Genomic DNA, 6000 nt, shown 5'->3' with positions numbered 1-6000 from the left:
CTCCCTTCAGACGTAACTTGAATCGATCTTCTGCACGACATATCATAGTGAAACTGGCAAAATACAAGGATAAAGAGAAAATTCTGAAAGCAGCAAGGGATAAACGTGCCCTCACATATAAAGGGAGACCTATAAGACTCGTGACTGATCTCTCCTTTGAAACTTGGCAGGCCAGAAAGGCTTGGCACGATATCTACAGTGTGCTAAACAGAAAAAATATGCAGCCGAGAATCCTTTATCCAGCAAGTCTGTCATTTAGAATAGAAGGAGAGATAAAGGTCTTCCCAAACAAACAAAAACTGAAGGAATTTGTCACCACGAAACCAGCCCTACAAGAGATCCTAAGGGGGATCCTGTGAGACAAAGTACCAGAGACATCACTACAAGCATAAAACATACAGACATCACAATGACTCTAAACCCATATCTTTCTATAATAACACTGAATGTAAATGGATTAAATGCGCCAACTAAAAGACATAGGGTATCAGAATGGATAAAAAAACAAGACCCATCTATTTGCTGTCTACAAGAGACTCATTTTAGATCTGAGGACACCTTTAGATTGAGAGTGAGGGGATGGAGAACTATTTATCATGCTCCTGGAAGCCAAAAGAAAGCTGGAGTAGCCATACTTATATCAGACAAACTAGACTTTAAATTAAAGGCTGTAACAAGAGATGAAGAAGGGCATTATATAATAATCACAGGGTCTATCCACCAGGAAGAGCTAACTATTATAAATGTCTATGCGCCAAATACCCGAGCCCCCAGATATATAAAACAATTACTCATAAACATAAGCAACCTTATTGATAAGAATGTGGTCATTGCAGGGGACTTTAACACCCCACTTACAGAAATGGATAGATCATCTAGGCACACAGTCAATAAAGAAACAAGGGACCTGAATGATACATTGGATCAGATGGACTTGACAGATATATTTAGAACTCTGCATCCCAAAGCAACAGAATATACTTTCTTCTCGAGTGCACATGGAACATTCTCCAAGATAGATCATATACTGGGTCACAAAACAGCCCTTCATAAGTTTACAAGAATTGAAATTATACCATGCATACTTTCAGACCACAATGCTATGAAGCTTGAAATCAACCACAGGAAAAAGTCTGGAAAACCTCCAAAAGCATGGAGGTTAAAGAACACCCTACTAACGAATGAGTGGGTCAACCAGGCAATTAGAGAAGAAATTAAAACATATATGGAAACAAACGAAAATGAAAATACAACAATCCAAACGCTCTGGGATGCAGCGAAGGCAGTCCTGAGAGGAAAATACATTGCAATCCAGGCCTATCTCAAGAAACAAGAAAAATCCCAAATACAAAATCTAACAGCACACCTAAAGGAAATAGAAGCAGAACAGCAAAGGCAGCCTAAACCCAGCAGAAGAAGAGAAATCATAAAGATCAGAGCAGAAATAAACAATATAGAATCTAAAAAAACTGTAGAGCAGATCAACGAAACCAAGAGTTGGTTTTTTGAAAAAATAAACAAAATTGACAAACCTCTAGCCAGGCTTCTCAAAAAGAAAAGGGAGATGACCCAAATAGATAAAATCATGAATGAAAATGGAATGATTACAACCAATCCCTCAGAGATACAAACAATTATCAGGGAATACTATGAAAAATTATATGCCAGCAAATTGGACAACCTGGAAGAAATGGACAAATTTCTAAACACCCACACTCTTCCAAAACTCAATCAGGAGGAAATAGAAAGCTTGAACAGACCCATAACCAGCGAAGAAATTGAATCGGTTATCAAAAATCTCCCAACAAATAAGAGTCCAGGACCAGATGGCTTCCCAGGGGAGTTCTACCAGACATTTAAAGCAGAGATAATACCTATCCTTCTCAAGCTATTCCAAGAAATAGAAAGGGAAGGAAAACTTCCAGACTCATTCTATGAAGCCAGTATTACTTTGATTCCTAAACCAGACAGAGACCCAGTAAAAAAAGAGAACTACAGGCCAATATCCCTGATGAATATGGATGCAAAAATTCTTAATAAGATACTAGCAAATCGAATTCAACAGCATATAAAAAGAATTATTCACCATGATCAAGTGGGATTCATTCCTGGGATGCAGGGCTGGTTCAACATTCGCAAATCGATCAACGTGATACATCACATTAACAAAAAAAAAGAGAAGAACCATATGATCCTGTCAATCGATGCAGAAAAGGCCTTTGACAAAATCCAGCACCCTTTCTTAATAAAAACCCTTGAGAAAGTCGGGATAGAAGGAACATACTTAAAGATCATAAAGGCCATTTATGAAAAGCCCACAGCTAACATCATCCTCAACGGGGAAAAACTGAGAGCTTTTTCCCTGAGATCAGGAACACGACAGGGATGCCCACTGTCACCGCTGCTCTTTAATATAGTGCTGGAAGTTCTAGCATCAGCAATCAGACAACAAAAGGAAATCAAAGGCATCAAAATTGGCAAAGATGAAGTCAAGCTTTCGCTTTTTGCAGATGACATGATATTATACATGGAAAATCCGATAGACTCCACCAAAAGTCTGCTAGAACTGATACATGAATTCAGCAAAGTTGCAGGATACAAAATCAATGTGCAGAAATCAGTTGCATTCTTATACACTAACAATGAAGCAACAGAAAGACAAATGAAGAAACTGATCCCATTCACAATTGCACCAAGAAGCATAAAATACCTAGGAATAAATCTAACCAAAGATGTAAAAGATCTGTATGCTGAAAACTATAGAAAGCTTATGCAGGTAATTGAAGAAGATATAAAGAAATGGAAAGACATTCCCTGCTCATGGATTGGAAGAATAAATATTGTCAAAATGTCAATACTACCCAAAGCTATCTACACATTCAATGCAATCCCAATCAAAATTGCACCAGCATTCTTCTCGAAACTAGAACAAGCAATCCTAAAATTCATATGGAACCACAAAAGGCCCCGAATAGCCAAAGTAATTTTGAAGAAGAAGACCAAAGCAGGAGGCATCACAATCCCAGACTTTAGCCTCTACTACAAAGCTGTCATCATCAAGACAGCATGGTATTGGCATAAAAACAGACACATAGACCAATGGAATAGAATAGAAACCCCAGAACTAGACCCACAAACGTATGGCCAACTCATCTTTGACAAAGCAGGAAAGAACATCCAATGGAAAAAAGACAGTCTCTTTAACAAATGGTGCTGGGAGAACTGGACAGCAACATGCAGAAGGTTGAAACTAGACCACTTTCTCACACCATTCACAAAAATAAACTCAAAATGGATAAAGGACCTGAATGTGAGACAGGAAACCATCAAAACCTTAGAGGAGAAAGCAGGAAAAGACCTCTCTGACCTCAGCCGTAGCAATCTCTTACTCGGCACATCCCCAAAGGCAAGGGAATTAAAAGCAAAAGTGAATTACTGGGACCTTATGAAGATAAAAAGCTTCTGCACAGCAAAGGAAACAACCAACAAAACTAAAAGGCAACCCACGGAATGGGAAAAGATATTTGCAAATGACACATCGGACAAAGGGCTAGTATCCAAAATCTATAAAGAGCTCATCAAACTCCACACCCGAAAAACAAATAACCCAGTGAAGAAATGGGCAGAAAACATGAATAGACACTTCTCTAAAGAAGACATCCGGATGGCCAACAGGCACATGAAAAGATGTTCAACGTCGCTCCTTATCAGGGAAATACAAATCAAAACCACACTCAGATACCACCTCACGCCAGTCAGAGTGGCCAAAATGAAGAAATCAGGAGACTATAGATGCTGGAGAGGATGTGGAGAAACAGGAACCCTCTTGCACTGTTGGTGGGAATGCAAATTGGTGCAGCCGCTCTGGAAAGCAGTGTGGAGGTTCCTCAGAAAATTAAAAATAGACCTACCCTATGACCCAGCAATAGCACTGCTAGGAATTTATCCAAGGGATACAGGAGTACTGATGCATAGGGGCACCTGTACCCCAATGTTTATAGCGGCACTCTCAACAATAGCCAAATTATGGAAAGAGCCTAAATGTCCATCAACTGATGAATGGATAAAGAAATTGTGGTTTATATACACAATGGAATACTATGTGGCAATGAGAAAAAATGAAATATGGCCTTTTGTAGCAACATGGATGGAACTGGAGAGTGTGATGCTAAGTGAAATAAGCCATACAGAGAAAGACAGATACCATATGGTTTCACTCTTATGTGGATCCTGAGAAACATAACAGAAACCCATGGGGGAGGGGAAGGAAAAAAAAAAAAAAAAAAAAAAAAAAAGAGGTTAGAGTGGGAGAGAGCCAAAGCATTAGAGACTGTTAAAAACTGAGAACAAACTGAGGGTTGATGGGGGGGGGGAGGGAGGGCAGGGTGGGAGGGAGGGCAGGGTGGGTGATGGGTATTGAGGAGGGCACCTTTTGGGATGAGCACTGGGTGTTGTATGGAAACCAATTTGACAGTAAATTTCATATATTAAAAAATAAAATAAAAAAAAAATAAACCTGAAAAAAAAAAAAAAAAAAACAAATAGAAGAACCTCTAATGAATATGATTTTATTGTATTATTTTTGAAGAACAGCACAAAAAAATTAAAAATTAAAAAAACATTTAAAAATACTCTTACATAAAGCTAAAACTATAGTTTTTTCTCTGTATTTTGAAAACAAAAAACAAGTAATAGAAGATTCTACTTTGTAAAAAGTGCGTCCGACACATTTACAATTAATATCTTTAATGGCAGAGGGAAAAAACAAACACACTTCAGCAATATCAGCATATAGAAGCTCAAAGTGGCTAAAGGCAGTCATTCCTTTGAAATGTTCTCTTTTCACAGGATACCTGCAGGCTTTGCATTTCCTCCAAACTAAGTTTAATATAAAGCAAATCCCACCACAGCTGTCTTCAATCTCTCTAGTAAAATGACCCTGAACAAAGATGATCTTTGGCATTAGCCCCTGTCAAAATGACAGTTCCCCAAATTGAGAAGTCAATTCTCAGGAAAAACAATAGAAAATGTGGTTGGAGGTTAGGAGAAAAATAAAATTTGAAGTGCTAAATGGTACCTATGCACTGAGTAACATCTTAATTATTTTATATAACAAATCTATTCACTGGTATAGTTATAATTTATGACGCTTAGCAAAGTATAATGTCCTCCTTTCCTAAATTTGCTTCAGTGAACCAAAACTAGAATTAGTCCTGTATGTTAACATGCATAACACAAACACAGTCATCCTCTCCTTGTGTTTCTGCTGACAGGGACTGATACTTTCTTGAAGAGATATATCTCTATTTAGACATCTTATTAGACATCTATAACTGTATCAATATCTAAATATTAGTAAACTTAAGAGACAGTGATATAGATAATTATACCTCAAGTAGAACTAGGGTTTTGGGGTTTTTTGTTTGTTTGTTTGTTTGTTTGTTTAGGTCAGAAAACAGAACTATGCCAGATATAGCTCAGAACACATACCTATATAAGATTGCCTGAATTAAATTATAACTGAGAACCATAATAAGTGGGTTTGGCAAGCAGTTTCCTGGGCTGTTATTTTATCCACTCTGTCTACCCCTACCTGCCACATAGAGAATAGTCTTAAGAATCTAACTTAGAAAAAAGAAACAAAAGATTGAAGCAATTATTTATATGTTCCAATCTAAAATAAAACGTCATTGTTTCATTCCTTTGGTACTTCAAGTGTAATGTGATCAGTGTTTTACATTATTATTGTTACTGTTATTATTAATTTCCTCTTTTACTATTTCTTTTTAATACTGTTTTCTGAGAATATCAGTAGATACATTAGAGTTCTGCTAAACATGATGTAAATTCTGGATATCACTTAGATGATCTAAAATACTTAAGTGTCTGAAAAGAAAAACTAAGGTGATAATACAACTAAGATTAAATTTTGGTATTAGAATCTCAGGAAGTAACTTATAAATTAGAAAAAAAAACTTTAAAAATCATTTTTTTCTTTTA

This window comes from Panthera leo, chromosome B1, assembly GCF_018350215.1.
Source record: "Panthera leo isolate Ple1 chromosome B1, P.leo_Ple1_pat1.1, whole genome shotgun sequence".
NCBI lineage: Eukaryota > Metazoa > Chordata > Mammalia > Carnivora > Felidae > Panthera > Panthera leo.
The sequence above is the reverse complement of the archived record's forward strand: the minus strand, read 5'-3'. Positions refer to the sequence as shown.